We start from the raw sequence: 12669 nt of genomic DNA, 5'->3' as shown, positions 1-12669 counted from the left end.
CATACCCTCCCGAGCGTGAGACTTTGGCCCCGCGATATATTCCACTGCTGGATGGGGAAGCCGCCTTCCCTTCGAACCTGAGTGGTCAGTCATGGGGTGGGGGGGGTGGTGGTGTTTAACCATACTTCACCACACTGGTCAATTTGGGGGGCGGTGGGGGTTGTGTTGGGTTTAAATAGATTTGGGTTGGGGTCCAAACAGGTCTGGTTCAGATATCATCACTTTGACACCGATGTTAGACCGAAGGCATGGGAATTATCATCGTGATCATCACATTCTTACCCCGTGCACCTACTGGACATGTGTGAAAAAGAGCTTAATTGCTCATCGGATTTTTGCAGTGTAAATATTCTGATTCTGACCACCGCCGTCATCACCAAACTTGACAAATCGGACTTACATAAACAACTAACGTGTTAAATTTTGATTTAAAGCTTTCGTGACTGCAGGGATTCATATTCTTGGTTCATTCGGTAAAGTCACCACGTAGAAGGAAAACAGGAAAATAATAAAAATCTAAAACAATAAAATTCTCACGACGTTTCGACTGCAACACAAGCAATCGTCATCAGGTGTGAAAACCACAGCAAGAAAATTTAAAAAAAAAGTGGCGGTTATTTTTTTATTATTTCATTGTTTCCCTTCTACGTGGTGACTTTTACCGAAAGAACCAATAATAACTAACGTATTACTTATTCCGCACGCGGTGACTTGCCAACCCTTTTTTTTCTACTTTTGCACTCTCCTCTGTTCCTTTTTGTTTTGTTTGCCGTTGTGCACTTATCATGAGACCTTTTTGGCAATAAAACAGGAGTTATTAAGATGTTCAAACACCAAGTGGATTCCACCTTTCGCGAGGAATCAAGTCTGCATTAACCACACGGACTGGTGGTGAGCATGCGAACAAACATGCTCCGATAATTACGTGTTATTTTCCAATTGTTTATGCCTTAAAGGTACAGAAAGTGGCTATTATCCCCCCACAAACTTTGCTTTTGTGACCGGGACAGCGATATTTTTACATGTACCGATTTTCAATAAGAAAACGTGCGGTGTGCGTTTCATGTTTATTCCTTCACGTATTGTCCTGGTCACAAAAGCAAATTTTGTGGGGGGGAATAATAGCCATGTTTTTTTTATATATATACTTTCGAGGCATAAGCATTTCGAAAATAACACTTCGTACCCAGGAACAACAATCGTGTTACATCGTATCATGTGTGGATTGTCAACTCGCAAAACCCCACGCGTTCAGTTCGCCATGGCAGTGGAGATTGACAGAACTCTATCCCGCTTCTGGATACATTCTCCTCGGACGCGGCCGAAACGGTCAAATAACCCACACAGCGCTCGCCGAAAGAAAAACGCTCACGGATGCCGATCCGAATGCACCATCGCCCACCCCCGCCGCACAGAAATGCTCCCTCATCGAGACGCTTGTACGCCGGGCTAAGAAAGTGTGATATGGTGAAAGTCTGAGGAGTGAGATGAAACTGAATTGAATGGTTTATAATGACGTGAATGCCAAATATCAAATCAAATAGGACAAGCGTTAACATTGATCAGGCAATTATTAAAATACCGTACCATTGCAGGAGAAACTGATAAACTAGCCAGGTTTATGGAAAAAAACAAAACATCCGAGTTGGATTTGGCACGGTACACGGAATACAAAAACTAACATCTGGTACTAAAGATGTAATTACCGAAGCTATCAACAGACGGGTGTGTACCGGATTAATTTGCTCTTGTGACAAATGCTATGTTGGTCAGACGGGACTAATGATCAGCACGAGACTAAAAGAACACCAATGGAATATGAAATACTTCCAAATAGAACTGGAGGCAGTGGCAGGGCACGCGTGCCAACAAGGACACTCAATTGATTTTGTTAATGTTGAAGTTCCGTGCAAAAACTAGTTACTACTTGCCAAGTACTAATTATAGAATCTATCGAAATCGAGGGAAATAAATATATATATTTAACCGTTCTGATAGCTGCAGGCTTAGGTGCTGTTCGGAAGCTAATCAAGTAGAATTACTACTAGACTTTCACCAGGCAATAACAGCTATTGCGATTCCTTGCACCCAACTGAATGGCAGGACTACGGTACATGTGTAATGGTTTCAATTGAGGCACACTAACTTTGTAGGCAACACAGTTTATTTACTAACGTAACAGATAACTCAGATGTTCACAGGATAACGATATAGGGTGGTGACCATCGCTCCTAACTTAGGGGCCCGTCCATAAATGACGTCACGCACCTGGAGGGGGGGGGGTTGAGAAATGTGACGTCACATCAAAATGCCGAACTTTAAATATATATAGAATTGCTATAACACTAATTGTTATAACAACACTCATACAACATGAGAGTGCAGCGCCACATTAAATACGCACTACAATGACAATAGTTTAAAGCGATTTGAAGCATGGAAATATGGTTTGGGGGGGGGGGGCAGAGCTTTGTGACGTCATATTTGAGGCGGGGTCTGACTTTTTTGTGACATCGTGTGCCGAAGGGGGGGGGGGAGGTCAAAAATCGTCCAAAATCGCGTGACGTCATTTATGTACGGCCCCTTAACGAAGACTCGAGGGGTTAACTATATAACCGGACCAGGGCAGCTTAACAGGCTGCCTGGTCCACGAGCGGAGATCGGAGACCCAGGAGCGTAGCTGCCGTCTCCTTTCCCCGCCCGGAGTTGAACAGCCCCGACCGGCTCCGCCCGTGACCACGCCTCCGACCACGCCCCCTTCCGGATCCTTCAGGGGGAAGGGTCGGCTCCCCTCACCACGTGACGCTCGCACTTTTATCCGGGTGTCCCCTGGCCCGCCTGGGTCCGCTCACGTGCCCTGTCGTGTTCACCCGGGGTGTCGCGTGTCCTGAGCCGACCTCGGTGACACCCGGACTCTGCCCCCCCCCCACCCCGAGTGAATCATGCCGTGCCATGCTCATGCTGGTACCGTAGAGAGCAGGGACGTGCGGTCAGGGGAGGCAGAGCCTCGTCTGTCATGCTCCAATGAAGATTGCTGTTACGAAAAGTGTAAAAAAACCTTAAGATAATTCAAAAACCTTTTTCTTGACTTTTCGTTAACAGCTATTAGAGGCCGTCCATAAATGGCGTCACGTGACCTGGGGGGGGGTGTTGAGAAATATGACGTCACATCAAAATGCGCAACTTTAAATAAATATAACAATAAAATAATAAAAATATAAAACAATTAAATTCTCACGACGTTTCGACTGCGATACAAGCAATCGTCATCAGGTGTGAAAACCACAGCAAGAAAATTTGAAAAAAAGTGGCGGTTATTTTTTTTAATTATTTCATTGTTTCCCTTCTACGTGGTGACTTTTACCGAAAGAACCAAGAATAACTAACGTATTACTTATTCCGCACGCGGTGACTTGCCAACCCTTTTTTTTTCTACTTTTGCACTCTCCTCTGTTCCTTTTTGTTTCGTTTGCCGTTGTGCACTTATCATGAGACCTTTTTGGCAATAAAACAGGAGTTATTAAGATGTTCAAACACCAAGTGGATCAAACCTTTCGCGAGGAATCAAGTCTGCATTAACCACACGGACTGGTGGTGAGCATGCGAACAAACATGCTCCGATAACTACGTGCTATTTTCCAATTGTTTATGCCTTAAAGGTACAGAAAGTGGCTATTATCCCCCCCACAAACTTTGCTTTTGTGACCGGGACAGCGATATTTTTACATGTACCGATTTTCAATAAGAAAACGTGCGGTGTGCGTTTGTGTTTATTCCTTCACGTATAGCCCTGGTCACAAAAGCAAAGTTTGTGGGGGGTAATAATAGCCATGGTTTTTTTAATATATATACTTTTGAGGCATAAGCATTTAGAAAATTACACTTCGTACCCAGGAACAACAATCGTGTCACATCGTATCATGTGTGTATTGTCAACTTGCAAAACCCCACGCGTTCAGTTCACCATGGCAGTGGAGATTGACAGAACTCTATCCCACTTCTGGATACATTCTCCTCGGACGCGGCCGAAACGGTCAAATAAGCCACACAGCGCTCGCCGAAAGAAAAAACGCTCACGGATGCCGATCCGAATGGAACCATCGCGCACCCCCGCCGCACAGAAATGCTCCCTCATCGAGACGCTCGTACGCCGGGCTAAGAAAGTGTGATACGGTGAAAGTCTGTGGAATGAGATGAAACTGAACTGAACGGTTTATAATGACGGACAAATCAACAAGGCACTGAATGCCAAATATCAAATCAAATAGGACAAGCGTTAACATTGATCAGGCAATTATTAAAATACCCTACCATGGCAGGAGTAACTGATAAACTAGACAAATTTTTGGAAAAAACAAAACATCCGAGTAGGATTTGGCACGATACACGAAATACAAAAACATCTGGTACTAAAGATGTAAATACCCAAGCTATCAAGAGACGGGTGTGTACCGGATTAATTTGCTCTTGTGACAAATGCTATGTTGGTCAGACGGGACTAATGATCAGCACGAGACTAAAAGAACACCAATTGAATATGAAATCCTTCCAAATAGAACTGGAGGCAGTGGCAGGGCACGCGTACCAACAAGGACACTCAATTGACTTTGATAATGTTGAAGTTCCGTGCAAAAACTAGTTACTACTTGCCAAGTACTAATTATAGAATCTATCGAAATCGAGGGAAATAAAAAATATATTTTAACCGTTCTGATAGCTGCAGGCTTAGGTGCTGTTCGGAAGCTAATCAAGTAGAATTACTACTAGACTGTTTCACCAGACAATAACAGCTATTGCGATTCCTTGCACGCAACTGAACGGCAGGACTACGGTACATGTGTAATGGTTTCAATTGAGGCACACACTTTAACTTTGTAGGCAACACAGTTTATTTACTAACGTAACAGATACTCAGATGTTCACAGGATAACGATATAGGGTGGTGACCATCGCTCCTAACTTAGGGGCCATCCATAAATGACGTCACGCACCTGGAGGGAGGGGGGGTTTGAGAAATGTGACGTCACATCAAAATGCCCAACTTTAAATATATATAGAATTGCTATAACACTAATTGTTATAACAACGCTCATACAACATCAGAGTGCAGCGCCACATTAAATACGCACTACAATGACAATAGTTTAAAGCGATTTGAAGCATGGAAATATGGTTTGGGGGGGGGGGGCAGAGCTTTGTGACGTCATATTTGAATGGGGGTCTGACTTTTTTGTGACGTCGTGTGACGAAGGGGGGGGGGAGGTCAAAAATCGTCCAAAATCGCGTGACGTCATTTATGTACGGCCCCTTAACGAAGACTCGAGGGGTAAACTATATAACCGGACCAGGGCAGCTTAACAGGCTGCCTGGTCCACGAGCGGAGATCGGAGACCCAGGAGCGTAGCTGACGTCTCCTTTCCCCGCCCGGAGTTGAACAGCCCCGACCGGCTCCGCCCTTGACCACGCCTCCGACCACGCCCCCTTCCGGATCCTTCGGGGAAGGGTCGGCTCCCCTCACCACGTGACGCTCGCACTTTTATCCGGGTGTCCCCTGGCCCGCCTGGGTCCGCTCACGTGCCCTGTCGGGTTCACCCAGGGTGTCGCGTGTCCTGAGCCGACCTCGGTGACACCCGGACCCTGCCCCCCCCGAGTGAGTCATGCCGTGCCATGCTCATGCTGGTACCGTAGAGAGCAGGGACGTGCGGTCAGGGGAGGCAGAGCCTCGTCTGTCATGCTCCAATGAAGATTGCTGTTACGAAAAGTGTAAAAAAACCTTAAGATAATTCAAAAACCTTTTTCTTGACTTTTCGTTAACAGCTATTAGAGGCCGTCCATAAATGGCGTCACGTGACCTGGGGGGGGGTGTTGAGAAATATGACGTCACATCAAAATGCGCAACTTTAAATAAATATAACAATAAAATAATAAAAATATAAAACAATTAAATTCTCACGACGTTTCGACTGCGACACAAGCAATCGTCATCAGGTGTGAAAACCACAGCAAGAAAATTTGAAAAAAAGTGGCGGTTATTTTTTTAATTATTTCATTGTTTCCCTTCTACGTGGTGACTTTTACCGAAAGAACCAAGAATAACTAACGTATTACTTATTCCGCACGCGGTGACTTGCCAACCCTTTTTTTTCTACTTTTGCACTCTCCTCTGTTCCTTTTTGTTTCGTTTGCCGTTGTGCACTTATCATGAGACCTTTTTGGCAATAAAACAGGAGTTATTAAGATGTTCAAACACCAAGTGGATCAAACCTTTCGCGAGGAATCAAGTCTGCATTAACCACACGGACTGGTGGTGAGCATGCGAACAAACATGCTCCGATAACTACGTGCTATTTTCCAATTGTTTATGCCTTAAAGGTACAGAAAGTGGCTATTATCCCCCCACAAACTTTGCTTTTGTGACCGGGACAGCGATATTTTTACATGTACCGATTTTCAATAAGAAAACGTGCGGTGTGCGTTTGTGTTTATTCCTTCACGTATAGCCCTGGTCACAAAAGCAAAGTTTGTGGGGGGTAATAATAGCCATGGTTTTTTTAATATATATACTTTTGAGGCATAAGCATTTAGAAAATTACACTTCGTACCCAGGAACAACAATCGTGTCACATCGTATCATGTGTGTATTGTCAACTTGCAAAACCCCACGCGTTCAGTTCACCATGGCAGTGGAGATTGACAGAACTCTATCCCACTTCTGGATACATTCTCCTCGGACGCGGCCGAAACGGTCAAATAAGCCACACAGCGCTCGCCGAAAGAAAAAACGCTCACGGATGCCGATCCGAATGGAACCATCGCGCACCCCCGCCGCACAGAAATGCTCCCTCATCGAGACGCTCGTATGCCGGGCTAAGAAAGTGTGATACGGTGAAAGTCTGTGGAATGAGATGAAACTGAACTGAACGGTTTATAATGACGGACAAATCAACAAGGCACTGAATGCCAAATATCAAATCAAATAGGACAAGCGTTAACATTGATCAGGCAATTATTAAAATACCCTACCATGGCAGGAGTAACTGATAAACTAGACAAATTTTTGGAAAAAACAAAACATCCGAGTAGGATTTGGCACGATACACGAAATACAAAAACATCTGGTACTAAAGATGTAAATACCCAAGCTATCAAGAGACGGGTGTGTACCGGATTAATTTGCTCTTGTGACAAATGCTATGTTGGTCAGACGGGACTAATGATCAGCACGAGACTAAAAGAACACCAATTGAATATGAAATCCTTCCAAATAGAACTGGAGGCAGTGGCAGGGCACGCGTACCAACAAGGACACTCAATTGACTTTGATAATGTTGAAGTTCCGTGCAAAAACTAGTTACTACTTGCCAAGTACTAATTATAGAATCTATCGAAATCGAGGGAAATAAAAAATATATTTTAACCGTTCTGATAGCTGCAGGCTTAGGTGCTGTTCGGAAGCTAATCAAGTAGAATTACTACTAGACTGTTTCACCAGACAATAACAGTTATTGCGATTCCTTACACCCAACTGAACGGTAGGACTACGGTACATGTATAATGGTTTCAATTGAGGCACACACTTTAACTTTGTAGGCAACACAGTTTATTAACTAACGTAACAGATAACTCAGATGTTCACAGGATAACGATATAGGGTGGTGACCATCGCTCCTAACTTAGGGGGCCATCCATAAATGACGTCACGCACCTGGAGGGAGGGGGGGTTTGAGAAATGTGATGTCACATCAAAATGCCTAACTTTAAATAAATATAGAATTGCTATAACACTAATTGTTATAACAACACTGATACAACATGAGAGTGCAGCGCCACATTAAATACGCACTACAATGACAATAGTTTAAAGCGATTTGAAGCATGGAAATATGGTTTGGGGGGGGGGGCAGAGCTTTGTGACGTCATATTTGAGGCGGGGTCTGACTTTTTTGTGACGTCGTGTGACGAAGGGGGGGAGGTCAAAAATCGTCCAAAATTGCGTGACGTTATTTATGTATGGCCCCTTAACGAGACTCGAGGGGTTAACTATATAACCGGACCAGGGCAGCTTAACAGGCTGCCTGGTCCACGAGCGGAGATCGGAGACCCAGGAGCGTAGCTGCCGTCTCCTTTCCCCGCGCGGAGTTGAACAGCCCCGACCGGCTCCGCCCTTGACCACGCCTCCGACCACGCCCCCTTCCGGATCCTTCGGGGAAGGGTCGGCTCCCCTCACCACGTGACGCTCGCACTTTTATCCGGGTGTCCCCTGGCCCACCTGGGTCCGCTCACGTGCCCTGTCGGGTTCACCCGGGGTGTCGCGTGTCCTGAGCCGACCTCGGTGACACCCGGACCCTGCCACCCCCGAGTGAGTCATGCCGTGCCATGCTCATGCTGGTACCGTAGAGAGCAGGGACGTGCGGTCAGGGGAGGCAGAGCCTCGTCTGTCATGCTCCAATGAAGATTGCTGTTACGAAAAGTGTAAAAAAACCTTAAGATAATTCAAAAACCTTTTTCTTGGCTTTTCGTTAACAGCTATTAGAGGCCGTCCATAAATGGCGTCACGTGACCTGGGGGGGAGGGTGGTGAGAAATATGATGTCACATCAAAATGCGCAACTTAAAATAAATATAACAATAAAATAATAAAAATATGACACAATTACATTCTCACGACGTTTCGACTGCGACACAAGCAATCGTCATCAGGTGTGAAAACCACAGCAAGAAAATTTGAAAAAAGTGGAGGTTATTTTTTATGCTATATTTTTGTTATTTTATTTTCACCTACGTGACTTTACCCAATAGAACCAAAGAGTATGGATCGTAGCAGTCACCAAATCTTTAAATCTAGAATTATTCTTAAATTATTTCATTGTTTCCCTTCTACGTGGTGACTTTACCGAAAGAACCAAGAATAACTAACGTATTACTTATTCCGCACGCGGTGACTTGCCAACCCTTTTTTTCTACTTTTGCACTCTCCTCTGTTCCTTTTTGTTTCGTTTGCCGTTGTGCACTTATCATGGGACCTTTTTGGCAATAAAACAGGAGTTAATAAGATGTTCAAACACCAAGTGAATTCAACCTTTCGCGAGGAATCAAGTCTGCATTAACCACACGGACTGGTGGTGAGCATGCGAACAAACATGCTCCGATAACTACGTGTTATTTTCCAATTGTTTATGCCTGAAAGGTACAGAAACTTTGCTTTTGTGACCGGGACAGCGATATTTTTACAAGTACCGATTTTCAATGAGAAAACGTGCGGTGTGCGTTTGTGTTTATTCCTTCACGTATTGCCCTGGTCACAAAAGCAAAGTTTGTGGGGGGTAATAATAGCCATGTTTTTTTATATATATACTTTTGAGGCATAAGCATTTAGAAAATAACGCTTCGTACCCAGGAACAACAATCGTATTACATCGTATCATGTGTGGATTGTCAACTCGCAAAACCCCTCGCGTTCAGTTCACCATGGCAGTGGAGATTGACAGAACTCTATCCCACTTCTGGATACGTTCTCCTCGGACGCGGCCGAAACGGTCAAATAACCCACACAGCGCTCGCCGAAAGAAAAAAACGCTCACGGATGCCGATCCGAATGCACCATCGCCCACCCCCGCCGCACAGAAATGCTCCCTCTTCGAGACGCTCGTACGCCGGGCTAAGAAAGTGTGATACGGTGAAAGTCTGAGGAGTGAGATGAAACTGAATTGAATGGTTTATAATGACGTGAATGCCAAATATCAAATCAAATAGAACAAGCGTTAACATTGATCAGGCAATTATTAAAATACCGTATCATTGCAGGAGTAACTGATAAACTAGCCAGATTTTTGGAAAAAACAAAACATCCGAGTAGGATTTGGCACGGTACACGGAATACAAAAACTAACATCTGGTACTAAAGATGTAATTACCGAAGCTATCAACAGACGGGTGTGTACCGGATTAATTTGCTCTTGTGACAAATGCTATGTTGGTCAGACGGGACTAATGATCAGCACGAGACTAAAAGAACACCAATTGAATATGAAATACTTCCAAATAGAACTGGAGGCAGTGGCAGGGCACGCGTGCCAACAAGGATACTCAATTGATTTTGATAATGTTGAAGTTCCGTGCAAAAACTAGTTACTACTTGCCAAGTACTAATTATAGAATCTATCGAAATCGAGGGAAATAAAAATATATATTTTAACCGTTCTGATAGCTGCAGGCTTAGGTGCTGTTCGGAAGCTAATCAAGTAGAATTACTACTAGACTGTTTCACCAGACAATAACAGCTATTGCGATTCCTTGCACCCAACTGAACGGCAGGACTACGGTACATGTGTAATGGTTTCAATTGAGGCACACACTTTAACTTTGTAGGCAACACAGTTTATTTACTAACGTAACAGATACTCAGATGTTCACAGGATAACGATATAGGGTGGTGACCATCGCTCCTAACTTAGGGGCCCGTCCATAAATGACGTCACACACCTGGAGGGAGGGGTTTGAGAAATGTAACGTCACATCAAAATGCCGAACTTTAAATATATATAGAATTGCTATAACACTAATTGTTATAACAACACTCATACAACATGAGAGTGCAGCGCCACATTAAATACGCACTACAATGACAATAGTTTAAAGCGATTTGAAGCATGGAAATATGGTTTGGGGGGGGGGGGCAGAGCTTTGTGACGTCATATTTGAGGCGGGGTCTGACTTTTTTGTGACGTCGTGTGACGAAGGGGGGGGGGGGAGGTCAAAAATCGTCCAAAATTGCGTGACGTCATTTATGTATGGCCCCTTAACGAGACTCGAGGGGTTAACTATATAACCGGACCAGGGCAGCTTAACAGGCTGCCTGGTCCACGAGCGGAGATCGGAGACCCAGGAGCGTAGCTGCCGTCTCCTTTCCCCGCGCGGAGTTGAACAGCCCCGACCGGCTCCGCCCTTGACCACGCCTCCGACCACGCCCCCTTCCGGATCCTTCGGGGAAGGGTCGGCTCCCCTCACCACGTGACGCTCGCACTTTTATCCGGGTGTCCCCTGGCCCGCCTGGGTCCGCTCACGTGCCCTGTCGGGTTCACCCGGGGTGTCGCGTGTCCTGAGCCGACGTCGGTGACACCCGGACCCTGCCCCCCCCCCACCCCGAGTGAATCATGCCGTGCCATGCTCATGCTGGTACCGTAGAGAGCAGGGACGTGCGGTCAGGGGAGGCAGAGCCTCGTCTGTCATGCTCCAATGAAGATTCCTGTTACGAAAAGTGTAAAAAAACCTTAAGATCATTCAAAAACCTTTTTCTTGACTTTTCGTTAACAGCTATTAGAGGCCGTCCATAAATGGCGTCACGTGACCTGGGGGGGGGGGGGTGTGAAATGTGACGTCACATCAAAATGCGCAACTTTAAATAAAAATAACAATAAAATAATAAAAATATGAAACAATTACATTCTCACGACGTTTCGACTGCGACACAAGCAATCGTCATCAGGTGTGAAAACCACAGCAAGAAAATTTGAAAAAAGTGGAGGTTATTTTTTATGCTATATTTTTGTTATTTTCTTTTCACCTACGTGACTTTACCCAATAGAACCAAAGAGTATGGATCGTAGCAGTCACCAAATCTTTAAATCTAGAATTATTTTTAAATTATTTCATTGTTTCCCTTCTACGTGGTGACTTTACCGAAAGAACCAAGAATAACTAACGTATTACTTATTCCGCACGCGGTGACTTGCCAACCCTTTTTTTCTACTTTTGCACTCTCCTCTGTTCCTTTTTGTTTCGTTTGCCGTTGTGCACTTATCATGAGACCTTTTTGGCAATAAAACAGGAGTTATTAAGATGTTCAAACACCAAGTGGATTCAACCTTTCGCGAGGAATCAAGTCTGCATTAACCACACGGACTGGTGGTGAGCATGCGAACAAACATGCTCCGATAACTACGTGTTATTTTCCAATTGTTTATGCCTTTAAAGGTACAGAAAGTGGCTATTATCCCCCCACAAACTTTGCTTTTGTGACCGGGACAGCGATATTTTTACATGTACCGATTTTCAATAAGAAAACGTGCGGTGTGCGTTTGTGTTTATTCCTTCACGTATTGCCCTGGTCACAAAAGCAAAGTTTGTGGGGGGTAATAATAGCCATGTTTTTTTATATATATAAATACTTTTATATATATATTTAGAAAATAACACTTCGTACCCAGGAACAACAATCGTGTTACATTGTGTCATGTGTGGATTGTCAACTCGCAAAACCCCACGTGTTCAGTTCACCATGGAAGTGGATATTGACAGAACTCTATCCCGCTTCTGGATACATTCTCCTCGGACGCGGCCGAAACGGTCAAATAACCCACACAGCGCTCGCCGAAAGAAAAAACGCTCACGGATGCCGATCCGAATGCACCATCGCCCACCCCCGCCGCACAGAAATGCTCCCTCATCGAGACGCTCGTACGCCGGGCTAAGAAAGTGTGATACGGTGAAAGTCTGTGGAGTGAGATTAAACTGAACTGAAGGGTTTATAATGACGGTCAATCAACAAGGCACTGAATGCCAAATATCAAATCAAATAGGACAAGCGTTAACATTGATCAGGCAATTATTAAAATACCGTATCATTGCAGGAGTAACTGATAAACTAGCCAGGTTTATGGAAAAAAACAAA

Source organism: Petromyzon marinus, chromosome 74, assembly GCF_048934315.1.
Source record: "Petromyzon marinus isolate PM22_M1 ecotype Great Lakes invasive population chromosome 74, UKy_Petmar_22M1.pri1.0, whole genome shotgun sequence".
In the NCBI taxonomy this organism is placed as follows: Eukaryota; Metazoa; Chordata; class Hyperoartia; order Petromyzontiformes; family Petromyzontidae; genus Petromyzon; species Petromyzon marinus.
The sequence above is the reverse complement of the archived record's forward strand: the minus strand, read 5'-3'. Positions refer to the sequence as shown.